Below are 19,355 nucleotides of genomic sequence, written 5' to 3'. Positions count from 1 at the left end.
CACTGTCTTAGAGGGTTGACCTAGGAGTAGGTGACCAACCTTTGTCTCTGTCTCACGTGGAATTCAGTTCACATTGATTTGAAATGGGAGAATACGTCTCCCCAAAAGGTTTCTCATGGGATATTAGACTCCCTCCTGCATCACCCACATGCACAGTCACAGAACAGCTGAGATTTAACCCTCATCCTTCCCAGGAAGCCTTTGAAGATCCCATCCCAGAGTGAAGGACACTTTTGGATGGCTCATGCAAACTGTCTGACTCCTTTTATGTTTCTTAACTAAATTTTGTACATTAGGGAAGAAAAAAAATTTAAATGTACACACAGGAAAAAATAAAGCCATTTTCTTTCTTTTTTTTTTTAATGGATCTTGAAATAAGGCCTAGAACATACAAAGTGCTGAAAATACTGGCCTCATTAGCTCTGAAAATTTTAGATTATCTTAAACTTTGTATGCTAATTCTTCTTTCTTTGAAGCCTGAGACATTTGGAGCTGAGAATTAGTTAAGTTTGTTCTAAGAATGCAAACAAATCATTGAGCAATCTTTCAACAACCAGCAAATTATGATAGGTTGGCACTGCCCTCCATCATGGCCAATGGCCCTTCCAGTTGCAAGGGAGGGGGGCAGGGAGCTGCAGAAACAACATAAAGCTTGTAGGTGGTCTCTCCTCAGTAGTCTCCAATTCCACACACTTCCCAGGCCAACTTATCAGTTTCCTCTCACTGGAATCCTTCTATTGTCTCTGCCCAGTGCTCAGCTATCAGTCACTCTAAAAAGTACAAATAGAATTGTGTTATTTATCTATTTGAAACATTCCAAAGAAACTCAATTCCTAACCATCTCCTACAAAGTAAGTTATATTTCAAAGACGCATAGGGAAGAGGAAAACTATTTGGTATAAAGAAAAATATCTGGCCAACTTACCTTAATCAAATGGTGAATGAAAGTTCACAACACAATGTCACAGAGGCTCAGACACCCTTGACATCATGCAGTAAGATGTGTTCCTCACCTCCAAGGACTCAAAAACCAAGTCTAATTTTGAAGGAAGAGAGAAAAATGCCCAGATTGGGAGCAGGATGACTCACCAATATTCCTCAAAGCAGTCAAAGTCATAAAGAATGAGAAAGACCACAGCCTAGATGAGCACAGGAGAAATGACAGTACCTGCAACATAGTACCATGGATCAGGCAGCAGAACAGGAAGACACTGATGGGGATACTAGAAAAATCTACTGAAGTTCTGAAGTTTAGTTAATAGTTTCATTAATAGCAATGTCAGCCCTTTATTAACACATGAAGAGTGGTAAAATGTGTACACACATGCATGCACACAAGAATGCACACAATGTAAGTGCCCTTTATTAACAAATGAACAATGATAATATGTGTTGTGTGTCAAGACTTTTCCTGGGGATACACAACATACACACATATGCACACATGCACACACATCAATTCACCTTAGGGAGGGATCCCATGACAGACCAAAGTAGAGATACCACCAAAACCCAATTCAACTCGGTGAAAGCACTGAGTTTTACTGAGGCTACTTACATGAATGTGTGTAAAGGGTTACTTAGAGAGGCATAAATAACTCAAAGAGAGTTGCATCACCAGTGCCCATCCCAGCATGTGTAACAGCTTACAGAAGCTGAAAACCTGGAGCACAATGCACAGCCTGCAAGCAGATCAAAGGTTGGAAAGTGTCTCTTCTAAGTGATTCAGTTGGTCTGAGCCTCTTCCAGGCCATTCAGGGGCTTGCTTCTTCCAGGTAGCTGGTCTGCTCTAAGTCTTCTTTGCAGCTTGGCTTGTAGGAGAGTGATATTCAATATTCTCTTTTGTTTGCTCTTAGGAGGAAAGGGAGCTAGTGAGTCTGTTCAGTTACAGGGACTTCCTGAAGTTATTTTGAGTCGTTTACTTTCTGTCTTAAGGAGCTTCCCTGGGAGATAGAACATTACAATCTCTGAGGGAACTGCTATACAGCAGATAAAATGTTCGCAATAGGGAATTCTGGGTGAAGGATATTTATTAAACATTGTGAACCATGTTTATAACTTTTCTATATGGCTAAATTACTACAAAATTGCATATTTTTTGTAAGACATGACTCAGAATTATAATTTTTTTATATTTCTATAATCAACTCTTGTTTTTTAATCCATATTTCTATTAATAATTTTTTAAACTCTTAACTTTATCATTACAAGGTAGCCAAGTAGCTTCTACAATTACATTTCTTCCCTTTAAGATTTCATCAAAGACCACAAAATACTCAACATTGTCACTTTCCAAGTCCCCACCATGGCCTAGAATGCTGAGTGCCCTTCCTTCTTCCCTCTTCAGCATCTTTGTTTATCCTCACCTTCTTCCCAGAACTGCACCTCTGGGCAACTTCTAGCACAGACCCCACCAAGGTCTGTTTATATGCTATTCCTAGACATCTCCACAGGTTCCTGTATCCCTTCTCAATTAGAATTGCTCCCCCAAGGCTTTCATCTACACCACAGTAGCCTTGACCATTGCCCATCACACTATTCTTTTGCTGCCTCTATGTCCCCTTGTGGTTCATATCATCTGACATTGTCTCATGAATCCATTTGGGTAGGAGATTGCTGGGTTTTCTCTTTTTGTTTTGTTCTGGTTTGATTTTGTCACACCTCCCACTGAAGATATGGCTTTTCATCTGTTTTATCATGGCTGTCACACCAGGACTCAGCAGTTCCTGGCATATGGTAAGGATTTAATCTGTTGAATGAATGAATGTGAAAAAATAAAAATAAAATCTTTGCAGCTCTTGCTATAGTCCACATCTCGTGGGGAGTAGAGGCTCATTGGTCCCTTACAACAGGAAAGCTGAGATTGCCTTCTGAGGCCAAAAGATACCTAATGATGGACATGTTTGATGTAAATTAAACAAAACCTCTTGCCTCGGACTAATTATAAGAAGCTATTTATAATTAGTTCACTGTTATTAATCAGCAAGCTTTTGCTACCTCATGAGTAAAGTTTAATTTCCCAAATGATTTTGGTACTACTGATAAGCTCATGGGCATGAGGCAATATTTAATTGCCAGCTAGTGTCTAAGTAAATTATTTGTTTGGTTAAGATGCTGGTAAAATGTATTAATGATGAATATTATTCTAGTTTTTAGGCATAAATAAGTCAAATTTCTGACTGAAATTAACTTTAAACCAAATATAAATTATTTACAAGTTATATTGCATAATCAATGGAATGTTCTAAAAATTCTAGAATAATATTCAACATTTGATTGGGATAGTGGCTATATAGTAAGTCTTTATCAAAATTTATGTGGAATATTATATTTCAGACCCACAGAATTAGGACTCAGCTCATGATATAGACTCTGGATCACCCTAGTTATTATAAGCTGCTGCCTTCAACTACTCCTGCTAGCACCCCTCCATTTATTTATGACATCCTACCAGCTTGTATAACCTGCAGAACGGCTCTCAACCAGTGAACCCACAGCTGCCATACTTGGCTAGACCCATGTAGGCTGCCAGTATCTTGGTTCTAGTCCTCCATTCTGTTCTTTATCAGATACCTCAAGATGCAGTTATATCACTCTTGGGCATACACCCAAAGAACTATGTAGCTTACTACAGAGATACTTGCTCATCCATGTTCAATACTGCTCTATTTATAATAATAAGAAATTAGGAACAACCTAGATGTCCATCAATGATGAATGGAAAATAAAAATGAGGTACATTTACACAATGGAATATTATTTAGCTGGTAAGAAAAAACAAAAATTTCAGGTAAATGGGTGGATCTAGAAGCAATCATCCTGAATGAGACTCAAAAAGACAAATATTAAATGTTTTCTTTATATGTAGATGTTAGCTTTTGAGCTCTTGATATGTGTGCTTCATTATGAATAACTACAAAGTTTGGGTACCTAGATAGTTATTTGGGAGGGGAGAAGATCTTCCAAATATAAATATCCAAAGATAAAATATAGTGTATGGAAACACAAAGGTGAAACTAGAATAGGAGGCTAAATGGCTAGGTAGATGGGAGGGAAGATTAAAGAAGAGGATATGAGAAGGGACAGCACACTAATATTAATGCCTTTGGGAAAACCACATGGAAACCTACTATAGTAGAAGCCTCCTAAAATATATACATTTATGTAAGGGATTGAAATTGAGTCTCCAAATATTGAGGAGACAATGCCCTAAGTAGACATCTTAAACCACCAAGTAAAACTTACAGTGCTGGGAATGGGTTAAATCTTATTGAATCTTTGGCCAAAGGAGTCCCATAGAACACCCCAAACATCACAGGCTATTGAGAAGACTATTGGTGACTATTCACAACCCGACAGTAAGGCCCTATTGCTGAAGAAACCACTTACTTTTGTTTTCAAATAAGGACAAATCAAGTTGGTGCCCAACTAAAAGCTTCACCCCTACTGATAAGCATTCATGGTACTGGAATATAAGCTGCACGCCAGGAGAGTAGGAAAGTAATCATCAATATCTTCCAGCTATAAACCCTCTGATCTACAATAGTAACCTGCCTGCAAGATATACTGCTGAAATAGCCACACAAATGTTATTGAAGTAACCAGAAACCTTTTTTAAAAAAATGGATTTAAGGCCCACTCTGTAAGATGGAACCCACACCTGACATTGTTAATGAGGCCAAGAATCTGAGACTAGACAGATCATGGGCCCTAGGGGGAAATTATTATTCTGCTAAGGCAAAATAAGAATAAAATAACTCCCAATGAAGTATTGCTATATCCCTAGATCGGCACATTGCTGAACACTAATGAGACAACCCTCTTTTTGCCATAGGTGGAAGTTAACATGGAGACCCATAAATGGTCAATGTACAGACTTAGACACCTTGGAGCACTCAGTCCTAAATGAGATATCTTTACCAACCTTGTCCCCTAAAGGCTCAGGGATCTATGCATAAGTGCGAAGACAGTAAAAGCCAGAGATGGTGGATGACTCCAAGGAAAAAGCATCTTCTATACACAGCAGGGCTGATGCACACATGAACTCACAGAGATTGAGACAGCCTGCACAAAACCTCCACAAATCCATGCCAGACAAAATCCCAGCACTGAGAAGGGGAAGTGGGCACAAAGTAACCAAGTAGCTATTGCAACTGATACCTTGTCTGACATGAGATAGCAAAATGAATAAATACTGGAAGTGAAAATTGGGTCCATCTGAACCAAGACTTTTCCTATATGCTTAGGGAACGTTAAGGGATGGACACAGTCCTTCAAAAACATTCTCATCTGAAAAAAGTCATCTAAGTCAGTAGTTCTCAACCTGTCGGGGGGTCAAAAGACCCTTTCACAGAGGTTACCCAAGACCATTGTAAATCACAGATATTTACATTATGATTCATAACAGTAGCAAAATTATAGTTGTGAAGTAGCAACAAAAATAATTTTATGTATTGGGGTCACCACAACGTGGGGAACTATATTAAAGGGTCACAACATTAGGACTGATAAGAACTGCTGGTCTAAGTGGAAAGGGTCAGATGGAGTTTAGATTAGGACTCATTCTGGTCCATCCAGAACCATTTCCTTTAACTCTTCCAAAACTAGGACTTTATTATTCTATTCTGAAGCTGTATGGTGTATCTGGCCACTTCCTCTCTAGATGTATCAACCTTGGACTGAGGTTGATTTCCATGAGACATAGACACAAATGAGCCCTCAAGGTGCTGAGATTCAGGGAATCATCCCAAGCATGCTTGCTGGTCTGAACATTTTTATTTAGCTCAGTGCATGATTTCCATGAATTGTCAGACGTTTCAGATTATTTGAGACCTGGTGCTCCTTTAACCCTGACATAATTTTGCCTCCAGGTTATAGTGTCCGAAACAAAGTCTTAGAATTACAGGCAAAATTGCTCCTTTGGTACTGGGACAAGGACACAGGGACACAGAGACACAGGGACACAGCAGGAGCAAGTGCCCTGGACCACACACCCAACACAGCCTCTCCTTCAGTGGCATATGAGGGAGAGGCCATACCTTGGTATGAGTGTGGCACATTGCTCTTTGGCCACTGGAAGATTCTGGGGCTGAAGAACCTGGTAGATAACCCAGGCATGGAACCCTCACACACTTCAGCAAAGATCTGCAGCTCTCTCAGAATCCTCTGTGGCTGGGAGACTGAGTGGTCCAGAGAAGAAGAGGGCACAGAGAAGAGACCAGAGGAAATCCCTGGCTATCTGGAAATAGCTGTTTGTCCTCATTTCTCTATGGCTTTGGGGTTCTGGGGTAAGAACCCTGGAGGAAGATGGGTCTTTGAACCATGAAATTAAAATATCCTGGTCCAGATCAACAGTGTAAGTACAAGAAAAATTCACAGTGCCAAGTTAAGACCAATACCAAAGGAAAATAAAAAACACAGGGCCCAGACAGGTCCTTTAGGCTGACACAGAGGATCCAGTGTTTTTGATAGTGTTACTGTTCCAGTTATGAGCACCGAGTCTATTGAAACAAACAACTGCATATTCCAGGTCATCTTCACACTATTTATGAATAATCTAGTATTATCTTTCCCCATCAATAACAGATAAAGTCATTGATGAAAGCCTATTCATTGACAGGTTTTGAATTTCCTTTTTACTTGAATATTGTGTTTGGGACATACACATAACCTATCTAATTTGGTCAACTAAATTTACAGATAATATATAATATCAATGTCTAGAGATATACACATAATACTTCTATAGGTATAATATCTAGCTGATGGGCATATAAGGAAAGGACATGGAAACAGAGAAAATTTACTAGGAAAGACTGACAGCTGGGTAAATTGAATAAGACCAAACTAGGCCCCCTGAACGTGGGTGACAGTAGTGTGGCTTGGGCAGTCTATGGGGCAGCTGGCAGTGGAACCAGTATTTATCCCTAGTGTATGAATTGGCTTTTTGGAGCACATTCCCTATGGAGGGATACATTGTTCAGCCTAGATACAGTGGGGAGGGCCTCAGTCCTGGCCCGAATGATATGACAGACGTTGATGGTCCCCCATGAGAGGCCTCACCTTTTCTGAGGAGTGGATGGGGGGTGGGATGGGGAGATTGTGGGAGGAGTAGGAGTATGTGAGGGAGAAGGAACTGGGATTGGTATGTAAAATAAGATTATTTAAAAATATGTTTAATTTAAAAAAAGAATAAAAAAGGAAGTTGTCAGTTGAAAGACAGAAAATGAAGCAGATGCAGTTCTCTGCACAGGAGGAAGCCAGAGTCTTGGCCCCTGAGAAAGGGTCCACTCTGGATTCTGAATGCCATGTCAGGAAACCGGTGTCCATGTCTGGATTCTGTCTGGCTTATCTGCACCTCAATCTTAGTGCAACAGGGCTTGCCAGTGGACCATATCCCTGGGACAAAGATGGAAAATGGAAGCACATTCCTTCACACATGGTCCACTGTGACCTCCAGGGTCTAAGGGCCACTTCTGTCTGTGACATGTTCATCCCCTGTCATGAGGCTTCGATGCCCTCAACCATGAAGACTTTCTGGACAGAGGAGGAAAAGGAGCTTGACACCCTCAACATTTTATCAAAAAGCCCTTTAGATATACATTTACCATAGTATTGCTATTTTTTGTCTTTATTACCCAAGGATACACTTCACTACCAGTAAAGTGGGGGAAATCATGTTTCCATACATCACTGTGTGTTCACTCTTGTGGGGCACTAGTCACCCCCTTCCTTCTCTAAGTACAATTCCTTTAGGTAAAGGACTCAAGTGAGAGATGATTCCCCTACTGTCAAGGCGTTAAGGTGTGCATGCTCCCCTCCCGTGTGGGTCACTTCAAATGACAAATGCTGAGGACATCAGCTTAGGGTTTCCTAAAATCCTGGCACTCATTTGTAAAAGTTCATGTCATGTGATATTTAGCAAAGGCTTTCAGCCAGAATGGACAGAGATCTTGGGTTTCAAACAGGAATGAGCAAGGGAAAAGATGTGCCAGAGGCTAAGGGATATAAGAATACTTCCCAATTGCTTCTTAAAATGCCTCTGATCTGCACAGAAAGTCCCCATGTGCTAATACAAAACATGGCCAGTGGAAGAAGCTACAGAGGAGCTGAATTTCCATGTTAATTCCAGAAAATGTAATTTGTTAGAAAATAAGCTTAAAAGGTGGCCTAGGTGTGTGGTACTAGAATCCTAGCACTTTGGAAGTAGAGGCAAGAGGATCAGGAATTCACAACCAGTCTCAGCCACATAAGGCCTCAATCTTACACAACAATAAATAAAAAGCATATATAAATAAAAACAAATGAGCTGATTTCTATTACTGTCTCAAATCATTACACATATTTCAGAAGATTCTATGTAAAGCACTCACCCTTCTTCTGTTCAGGCTTCCTTTATACCCTCGTTTTCCCCCAAGTTATCCTCTATTAAAATGATGTTATTATTCATCCAAAAAAGAAATTGGGAACCTATTTGTCTCCTGAGAAATCCTACATGAATATATAATTTGAATGTCTGTATGTTAAAGTTATTTCTGCAACCCAGAATAAATCATTGCTTTATTTCATAAACTGTTCATTGACCAACTAAAATATCAGCTGGTTCCCTGTTCTAAAAACTAAAAAGGTTATAAAACTTTTAGACTTCTTGGAATGGAACTACAAATCACACACAAAAAAACCTTAAAAAATGAGATTTTAGGGTTTCATCACAAAAGAACCAATGTTGAAGGTAGTGGTGTGTTGCCTGCCCTGATTTTGTCATTACACAGTGAACGCACACAGAGAAAGGTTACAATGCACCCTATGGATCTATACAATTAGTACATGCTAATTAAAATTAGCCCTTTCTAAACTATGTAAGTCAGAGCTATAATTTAGGCAAGTATTATGAGTGAGAACCATAGACCAATGAGAACTTATAGTCAATGGACTTAATCTAGAATTGACAGAATGCTTCCTTAAGAAAAAGACAAAAGAGCTCTTTAAGAGGGCAGAAGAAAGAGTCAAGTTATAGGTGAAGGGACTGGGGAAAGAGACACTGCCCCTGAAAAGGCCATGTGATGAGAGGAAATGATGTATTCCAGAAATGGAAAGCAAGCCAGTTGCTGGGAAGATTTAAATCAAAACCACAATGAGATGTCATTTCACAGCTACAAATCTGCCTATAATCAAAAGGCAGATGTAATAGTTGTTGGCAAAGATGAGGATAAATTAGAGCCCTCTTACTCCATGATAAGAATGTAAACTGGTACTGCTCCTTTGGATAACAGCTTGGGAAATGATTAAAAATTAAACATAGAACTTCCATGTGTTGGAGCAATTCTACCTACAGATATATACCCAGGAGGGCATGTTCACAGCATTCACACATAGATATCCATGGCCCACGAAATAGAGTAGCCAACAGATGACAATACTAAAGCACATGAGGTATGTTATGTGCACATGATAGAATGCCATTTCATAATAAAAATGAATGACGTGCAGATGAGATCAAGAACATGATGAACCTTGAAAACAGCATGTAAAGTACAGGAAGCCAAACAGAAAAGGTCATGGACTCAATGGTTCCGTTTATACAAAATGTCAAATAGGAAACTCACAGACTAGTGTTTGCCCAGGGCTACAAGGGAAGGACATGGAAAGTGGCTGCTAATGGCTTCTTTGGACACTGGTTTTACTGGGGATCCTCACACATGCCAGGCAAGTCTTCTACTATCCGGCTACATCCTGAGCCCCAGTGACTCTTTTTAAGAGTAATAGGTATGTCTGTGAATAAATAGTGGTTCTGTGTGCTGTGTACTTCAAAGGTGAATTTTATGTCTGATATGGGAGTTGTGTCCAGGTTTTTTGGCTTTTGTTTGCTTGCTTGTTTTACTTTGACTTGTTTTTGGTAAGTCAGAACCAGAGCAGTGAAGAAGATTGACGAGAGGAACACAGAGTGAAGCTGAACAAGGATGTGGCAACTAGGGATTTGGTCTTTGTTTAAAGGAAGGAGAGACCTGATGGGGTATAAAAACCATCACATGGACTCCAATACACACAGTGTGGACTATAAGGAAGATCATGAATATTAACAGACCAAATGAGTGATTGTGGGAGATAAGACTTGAAAAGTTGAGAGGCCCAGGCCAAGTATGGAGGTAGGGGTACAGAGAGGTAGATGGATGGGAGGTGAAATTACAAAAATTAAGAATTACACTCAGTTTCTAATTTGTCAGTCTATCTCCCATAATGCCCTGGAACTAACAAATGTGGAAGGGGAAAAACATCCCATGTTGGTTCAAAGCATCTTTCTTTGTTCACTCTGATACCAGCACCAAGATTTGTTCAGACATATCAGACACGCACAGCTGAAGCAGTTACAGCTAGGAAACAGTAGCAGGCAGAGGGCATGTCAATAATTGTAAACTTAGACATTACTTTCTTCATGTTCAAGGACAAGGAGTTGTCTCAGTCTGTCTGGCTGCTGTAATAAAACCCTTAGACAAAGTAATTTATAGATCCCAGGAAGATACTCTTCACAGTTTAGGAGGCTGAGGGGTCTAAAGTCCAGTAGAGTCAGGGCTTCTCTTTGCTGTCATGATCACATCCTAATTATGCCATCACTGGGTGGAAAGGCTAAGCATGCTTCCTCAAGCCTCTGTTAAGAATCCTATTCATTTCCCAAAGCCCTCACTTCTTACCAGCGTCACAATGAAACCTAGGTTTCCGCATGAATTTTGGAAGGTTTTAAACATTACCATCACGGAAAGAATCTGAGAAAACGCAATCAGAGGAGAACCTGTCACATGCACCCCCTGCCCTCCCCTCTTCCTTTGCAGTTACAACATGCCCCTCCCATGGGTCTCTTAGCAGCACACATCTCCTCTCCCTTTACATTTTATCTGCTCCTAGAGGAATCTCACCTTAAGTGTCTTTCCTCTGCACCCCCATCAACCTTTCTCTAAGCCTGGGGTATTCAGACTAAAAAAGAATGTTCCCAGGAAACTCACCAAATACACTGGACAGCATTGTATCAGGCTTTAGGTATGGAGCTAGGTGGGAAGAGTATGTGTACAGATAACAGCTATAAGGCTAAAAACCCACAATGCAATTGATTCCAAGTGAGTCTCTTTTGGATTTACTCAAACACCATGTACTGTGCTAAGTAGACAACCATTGTATTACACTCTTCCAAAGGCCCAGCAGTAATTCTCAGAGACATTGTAAATAAAAAGGAGGAAATAATATTTTCCTAGACTCTTTGGCACCCTGTAAAATGAACCAGGTCACAATGAACTGAAATTCCATATTTTCATTACAATATGTCATTGAGCTGGTTTCTTTTGCTGTCTATACCCAACCTGCTTTAAAATTGCACCCTCTCACTAAGGACAACAGCAAAAGGCCAATTGTTGAGACAAACATATTTAGATAATTACCAATACACTGGGCATATAAGAAGTCCCATCAAGTTTTTTTGTTTGTTTGTTTATTTGTTTGTTGTTTTTAGTTTTTCGAGACAGAGTTTCTCTGTGTAGCTTTGGAGCCTATCCTGGCACTCGCTCTGGAGAACAGGCTGGCCTCAAACTCACAGAGATCAGACTGCCTCTGCCCCCCCCCCACCCCGAGTGCTGGGATTAAAGGCGTGCTCCACCACTGCCTGGCTTTATAATGGCAAAGAATTTATTTGTATCTACTAAGTAAATATAACTTGATTCTTCATGCCCTTAGAAAGACATTAGGGACATGGAATGGCAATAAAAGTTTCCTGACTCCTAGGTGTGTTAAACATGGCTATACACACATGATTTTATGCATCCCTTTCTTCATAAGAGATCCCTAAAATTCTAGGACCTCCTAAATGTGGCAGTGGTTTCTCTGTGCCATTTCTAAGGCTTTCAGACTTAAAGAAATCATGTTATTTTGCCACCATCAAGGCATCTCTGAGAACTTTGGAAGCTTCTTTGGTTTAAGGGGGGAGGATTTACAGTGATTTAGTGCTCGGCACCCATCATTGCATCAGATAAACCAGCTACCTGGTAGCTATAATTGGGCTTGGTTGCTAAAATGCAATAATTCTAATAAAATACAATTTTTGGGGGGAATTCTCAAAATTTGTAGATCTTGGGCTTTTTGAAATGACAGTATTAGAAAACTGTTTTAGTATTAGAAAATGACAGTATTAGAAAAAGTTTCTGTGTCCCCTAAAATAATTCCTCAAATGGATCAGCAGCTTTCAGCCTTCGTAGTCATATACAGGCAGCATGAGGCTGACACAGTCCTGTTTGGTTTTCTACATTTGTGTTTACAGTTGAGAACATTTCTTCCTTCGCATCTATAAGGTTATAATTATTAGGTGTTCCAATAATTAGGTGTTCTATTGTTGCATGGTTTTGAAAACATGCTATCTTTTTTTTGATGGCTGTGATATTATTAATCAGCTAATTATCATCATTGGAAAATATGTGTCCAAGTAGTTTTAAAAGACAACTTCTCAAAACAAAATAATTTACAGTCTTAAAATGTGTAAGGTGTTTATAATAAGATGCATTTTGAAGCTCCAAGCAATGGCAAAGAAAAAAATCAGAGGGCCCCACAGGAATTGAGTACCACAGTGTTGAGTTGGATTTCTGTGGTGTTACCTCTGATCTCAGCACAAGGTATTTGTCTGTCAGCACTGGTCTGCTACATGATCGGCTGACACAGCTCTTTACTCTATGGGTCACTGACAGAACAGACAGGTTCAAATGCATAAGATGTTGGCTCTAGCTCTTCCTGAATGCCTTTCTTACTTCATTAAGCTTTAAGCATGGCTGTTTGTGTAGGACAATAACACACATTGGCAGTCAGAAACATAAACCTGCTGCTTAAATGCAATATACCAAATGGAGGAAGAATCTAGCACACTGATTCCCTGGGATTTTTTTTTAATGAAGCAGAGATGAGAAGAATTTTCAACTATTTTATTTTGAAGAAAGTTTATCTGATAGTCACATAGAAATGGCACAGCAACAAAACACAAATGTGGCCAGTAATCAATAACATTTATTTTTGCATTTATTTAATGTATCAATTCATTTTAAAGTTTTTTATTTATTCTCTCTCTCTCTCTCTCTCTCTCTCTCTCTCTCTCTCTCGTGTGTGTTTGTGTGTGTGTGGGAGCACACATGCATGAGTGTGTTCATGACATGCAGGTGGAGGTGACGACAACTTTGGGAGTCAGTTCTCTCCTTCCATCCTAATATGGCTTCTAACTCATCAGGCCTGCATGAGCCATCTTGCCAGCCCTTGATGTGTTTTACAAAGCCCATGTCTGACTGGTCATCTTGACACAGTATATATATAGAAATGATTGAAGAAAACCAGCCAGTAAAAACACAAGTAAAGCACAACTCGGAATGAAATGGGGCCAATCTAATGGCTGATAACAAACTAAGGTCCTCACTGAGTGTGATTGGCAATCTTCCTTCTACAGAAAGATTGTAAGATATAAAGTTTCTGCCCCAGTTCTAAGAGATCAAAGACCCTGTCTCTCCAGCTCATCTCCAGTCCTTAAATATTTGCTGGTCCTTAAATATTTGCTGATGAATGAGTAGAGTTTGGTAGAACTTCAGAAACTCTTACAATAGAAAATTTCGTTTCACAGGCAGGGATGCTGAAGACCATAAGGGGAAAGCTGATTTTTCCCGAAATAAGCCTTTGGCAGCCCAACCCTGGTGCTTGCAATGCAGCCTGCCAGTATTCCTGGAAAACTGCATGCTCTTCCATGCTCAGGAAATTGCATATCTTTTCCTTCCATGTCTTTCTTCCTATGTAAAACATGAATTTTAAGTTACCATGTTAATCTGAATTGTGATTTAATATTACTCCACACCCCTATGCTACCAGAGCAGTTCAAAAGAGATTCCTATACACAGACTGTCCAACTTTACATCTCTCAAAGTGATGGTTTGTTGCTGATGGGTGCCAAGGGCTGGATCAAAGTGACCCACAGAATTTCAAATAAAGAAAAAAAGTGTTGACAGTGGAGGAGACTTAAATCATGAAGTAGAAAGCATTATTGACTGTGAAGGATGTATCCAGGCAGGAAAGATTCCATACCACTTGCCCAATTTCCATGGTGTTGATATGTAAGACGAAATCCTTACTGTAGAAATGAGACATCTTGCTGTCTCTCACTCTCTGCACCTTGACCAGTTGTAGGTCTGTATTAGGTTTCTCAAGAACTAACAGAATGAATATATATGGGATTTATTAGAATGGCTTAAGGCTATATTCTAAATATTCCAACAATGACTGTCTCCCAAGAGAAAGTCCAAGAATCCAATAGTTGTTCAGTCCCCAAGGCTGGATGTCCAGTTGGTCTTCAGTACAAGTCAGAATCTCAAAGAAGTCAGACCTAATACCAGTGAAGGGATAAACTTGACAGGGAGAATGAGGGCAAACAGGCAAAGAGCAAATGCTTCCTTTTTCCATGTCCTTTATGTGGGCTGTCAGGAGAAAGTGTGGTCCAGATTTATGGTGGGTCTTCTGATCTCAAATGATCAATTAGGTAAGTCATAGATGTACCTAGAGGCTTAATTCCGGGTGTAGTCAAGTTGACAAGCAAGAATGGCCATCCCTGGGTCATTGAGTTAGTCAGTGTGCTGGTTAGTTTTACGTCAATTGACACAAGCTATAGTCATCAGAAGGGAGGGTATCTCAATTAAGAAAATGCTTCCATAAGATTGGGCTGTAGGAAAACCTGTAGGACAATTTCTTTGTTAGGTATTTATGTAGAAGCACCCAGTCCATTGTGGGAGGGATCACCCCTGCACTGGTGGTCCTGAGTTCTATAAGAAAGCAGGCTTAGCTAGCCATAAGGAGTAAGCCAGTAAGCAGCACCCCTCCATTGCCTCTGCATCAGCTATGCCTTCAGGTCCCTGACCTGTATGAGTGTCTGTCCTGATTTCCTTCAATATTGAACAAAGACATGGAAGTTTAAGCCAAATAAATGATTTGCTCTTCAAGCAGATTTTGGTCATGGTGCTTCATCATAGAAACAGTAACCCTAACTAGGACGACCATCATCTACTCTGAAAGGAAGCTTGTTTAATGAGGGTTGAAGATGTGCAAATCTCTGCCCTATACAGGAAAGCTATACCACACCCCTTCCTCCAAGGCTCAGGGATGATTGTAGCAGAGGGAACGGAAAGATTTTAAAAGCTAGAGGCAGTGAATGACTACAAACAAGCAGCATTTTCCAGACACGTCGGGGAATTCATAGCAGTTGTGACAGCATACACAAGACATGTGTAAGCCCAAGCCAGACAAAAACCCCAGCATGTAGAGGAGAAGTGTGTATGATGTCTCACCCTTTGCTAGGGAGCTCTTGGAAATTAATAGCTACTGGGACAGGGAGAGTCAGTTTTCATGACTCAGGTGGGTTGGCAATGGCCTAGTGGAAGCCCACACATCTGAGAGTGTATGAACACCACCAACTGTGTTTGACAAGCTTAAATAAAAAGAAGAAGACACAGAGTTGAGCAGATAGGGAAGGGTGGTTGGGTCTGGAAGGAGTTGGGAGAGGAGCACATATGAAGAAAATATATTGCACAAAATTCTCAAACAAAAAGATGAGGGGAAGAAGAGAGCATAACAGGTCACAGATAGAGTTGGCATTCAGAACAACTCCTCGGAAACACTGGCCATGGGTCAATCTAGGTTCATTAGTTGGCTTATATTTGGGGACTTTGTGCCCACTGTTGGACATTCCCAAATATATGTTCTATTTTCCTGGCCAAAATAGGCCTCAGAGTAGCAAAATGCATTTCTAATGTAGGAGCAGAAAGCAAAACCATGCATTTAAATGGAGGCTTGCCAGTCAGGCCATGGCTCTCTGGCACCCCACAGCTGTACACGAGATAGGCAAGGACTAGCATATGCATCTCCTCAAAACAAGTAGCCACAGAAATGAACCACACAGCCCAGAGACTTGTGGGTAGCATCTCCTATGTTCTCCATCTTGGATCTGCCACAGAAAAGATGACAAATTCCACTCTCATTGTCTGTTAGTTCTTTTAGAATACTGACTCACTTTCCTGAATGTGTCCAAAGATGTAGCTTAAGCCAGTACCTCTATCTACATTGGTAGCAGAGGCAGGCAAAGTAGTATGTCATGTCTTAAATGTGACAAGAGAGATAAGGGATGACATTGAAATGTGTCAGGGTGGGGGGCAAATCGAGCATGAAAACAGAAAGTCCTGAGATGTCTTCTGTCAAGTGCATAGGCTAAGGAAAGAGATCCCAGAATGGGATCCTGAAATTATTTGACTACAAAGGTGAGCCACCCATACCAACAGCTTCTTTGATCATGACATTTATCTGCCATGAATTGCTGCAGATTCACAAGTTAGAAAACCATGAGTCTGTCATGTGGACATAGGCTCTGCTATTTTACTTTACTCTTTAGCAACCATTTATATCCTTCCTAATAAAACTCTCATGGGCATTGCAAATGTTTACAGATTATTTTGATGAGAAGATCATTTGTAAGATACTGAGTTAAAACAACCTAGTGTAGTCTGAGTATACTTGCCATGTGTAAAGTATACTCGGTGTTAATATACACTGGAAAATAACATTCCAGATGATATACAGACCATTAAATAACTCACAGGGCCAACAGTGATTATTCTCCTGAAGATTCATGGGTCCATTCTATTTCTCAAGATAGATCTAGACATTTGATGATTCAAGACCCGGATAAGAAAAATATGGAATGGTTAATGTCTCAAAGAAAATAATCCAGTGAGTTACCACAAGGAATTTTTATATTACCACAGCTGGTTATACATGGAAGCAATTTACTCAGCCTCTTGGTGCAGAATTAAGGTCCTCCTCTTCCTTTCCCATTGTCTCTTTCAGATTTTTCTTCTATACCATTTCAATTCCTTTGTGATGCATCCTGACCCACAAAACCACTCACTGCCCGTGACCCTCAGTGGCCACAAAACAATGGGACATGGATAGGTGACCTTTATTATCCTCCTTTTCCTCCATCAGGGTCTCTTCAGACTTACTGTTAGTCCTGCAGCAGACTGCCTACCAGAGCCCCTCTTCCAAGCCCACCTTGATCTGCTAGGAATGCTGCCTTTTCATGCAGACCCAGGTTCCCCCTACTTCTTTCACACATCTCCCTTTGGCATTTCTTTGTAGCCCATTACCATCACTTTGTGACACCCATTGACCAGCAGAAATACTCATTACCAGGGACCTCACAACCACCACACTTGGCTAGGACCCAGAGTGGGCAAGAGAAACCAAAGAACCAAAGTCCATGGAACAAAAAAGAAACCAGGTATCTACACCAATAAACAATTCCAAGATCATAACTCTAAGTACCGACTCATCAGCACAAAACACCAATATCGACAACCAAAACAATAAGCCTCCTTTTGCAATAGGCCCCAACAAAAGCAATTTAGCTGAAGCACAAAAACAAGAATGTGGTCAAGGACCTTAAAGAATATATGAATAAATGAAGACCATGGAAACACAAATGGTTTAATGAAACAATGAAAACAATTCAAGATAGGAAAGTAGAATTTAACAAGGAAATAGAATCTCTAAAAAAATCCTAAATGAAATAAAACTGGGAAATGAAAATCTTAGGAGATCAAACAAAACCCCCACTCAGCAGCCTCCCAGACAAATTGAAACACAAAAGAGAGAATTTCAGGTCTTGAAGACAAAGTAGGAAATGGATAGCTCAGTCAAAGAAAATGTTAAATCTAAAAAAACCCAGGCACAAAACATCCATAAAATCTGGGGCACTATAAAAAGACTAAACTTATGAATAATAGTTATAGGGGAAGGAGAAGAAACCCAGGTCAGGGGCACAAAAAATATTTTTAGCAAAATAATAGAAGAAAATTTCCCCAGTCTAAAGGAAGAAATGCCTATCAAAGTGCAAGAAACAAATAAAACACTAAAAAGACAGGACCAGAAAAGAAATTTCCTACAACATATAATGAAACAATAAAGGAACAGACAAAGAAAGTAAATTGAAAGCTGCAAGGGAAAATGACCAACATACGAAGGCAGGCCCATTCGGTGGAGACCTGACTTTTCTTAGGAGGCTTCGAAAGCAGCAGGACTTGGACAGATGCTCTACAAGTTCTGAAAAACCACATATGCCAGTTCAGACTGTACACCCCCAAAATTATCAATCACAATTGACAGAGAAACAAACACATTTAACAACAATCACACCAATTTAAGCAATTTTTAAATTAAAATTTTCTTCATACAATTTATTTTGATCATACTTTCTTCTCCTTTAACTCCCTTCCATATCTCCTCCTGTAACTACCTTCCAACCCACACTCAACTCTACTCTCCCACCTCTGGAAATAAAACACACACACACACACACACACACAAAATCGAAAATTAAAACAGACAGACAAAAAATAAGATTTAAAAAAATGCCTAAACAAAGCAAAGCAAACAAATACTATGGAGTTTTGGGTTGGCTAACTATTTGTGGGCATGGGGCCTGCCCTGGAGAGTAGTTGCTATACCCAGTGGCACTCCATCGCATCAACTGATTTCCCCTTTGCCACAGGTTATCAGTTGCAGATGAATTCTTGGTCAGGGGTGGGAATACACATCCACACTTTCTGTGGCTTGAACCCAGTGTGTGCTGCCAGTCTCTGTGAGATCATATGTGCATCAGTCGTTCTGTGTCTGGAAGACACTGTTTCCTTGGAGTCCTCCACAACCACTGGATCTCACAACCTTTCTGCCTCTATTTCACATAGATCCCTGAGCCTAGGGGTTGAGTAGGGGTGATGAAGAAATCCCATTTAGGACTGAGTGCCTGGGGATACTTTGAACCAAATAAATCAGAACCTAAATCCATACCAGTTCCAGTCATACTGAGAGAGAACTAGTAGGAAGGGGAAATGGCAATGGGTCTTGTTTGTGCAGGCAGCATTGAACCTGAATGACCTTCTTGGTGACAATCACATTTGAACTGATATCATAGCAGTGCTCAGCATTCCAGAAGCCCCTGAGTATCTGCAAAAGTGACGGTTGAGTGAGGGCAAGGGGTAGCAAACAGGAAACCGGCAGGAGAGAGTGCACATGAGTGAGACTGAGACAGTCTGACAGGTTACTGGATAGATTAGCTTTAGCAGCACAGGGCCTGGGGCTACGGGGAAGCAGAGAAAGAGGAAGACAGCTGGTCATTTGGACAGAATTGCACTATCCAGTAGCAAAAGGTGAGCTTGGGCCCTGGAGAAGCATCTGCTTACGTTCTGCTTTGTCTGCAGAAGCATCTAGAATTCAAGAACACCTCTTATCAGGATGCACTCAGGTATGCG

Source organism: Cricetulus griseus, assembly GCF_003668045.3.
Source record: "Cricetulus griseus strain 17A/GY chromosome 1 unlocalized genomic scaffold, alternate assembly CriGri-PICRH-1.0 chr1_0, whole genome shotgun sequence".
NCBI classification, from domain to species: domain Eukaryota; kingdom Metazoa; phylum Chordata; class Mammalia; order Rodentia; family Cricetidae; genus Cricetulus; species Cricetulus griseus.
This window is presented reverse-complemented; position numbering follows the sequence as displayed.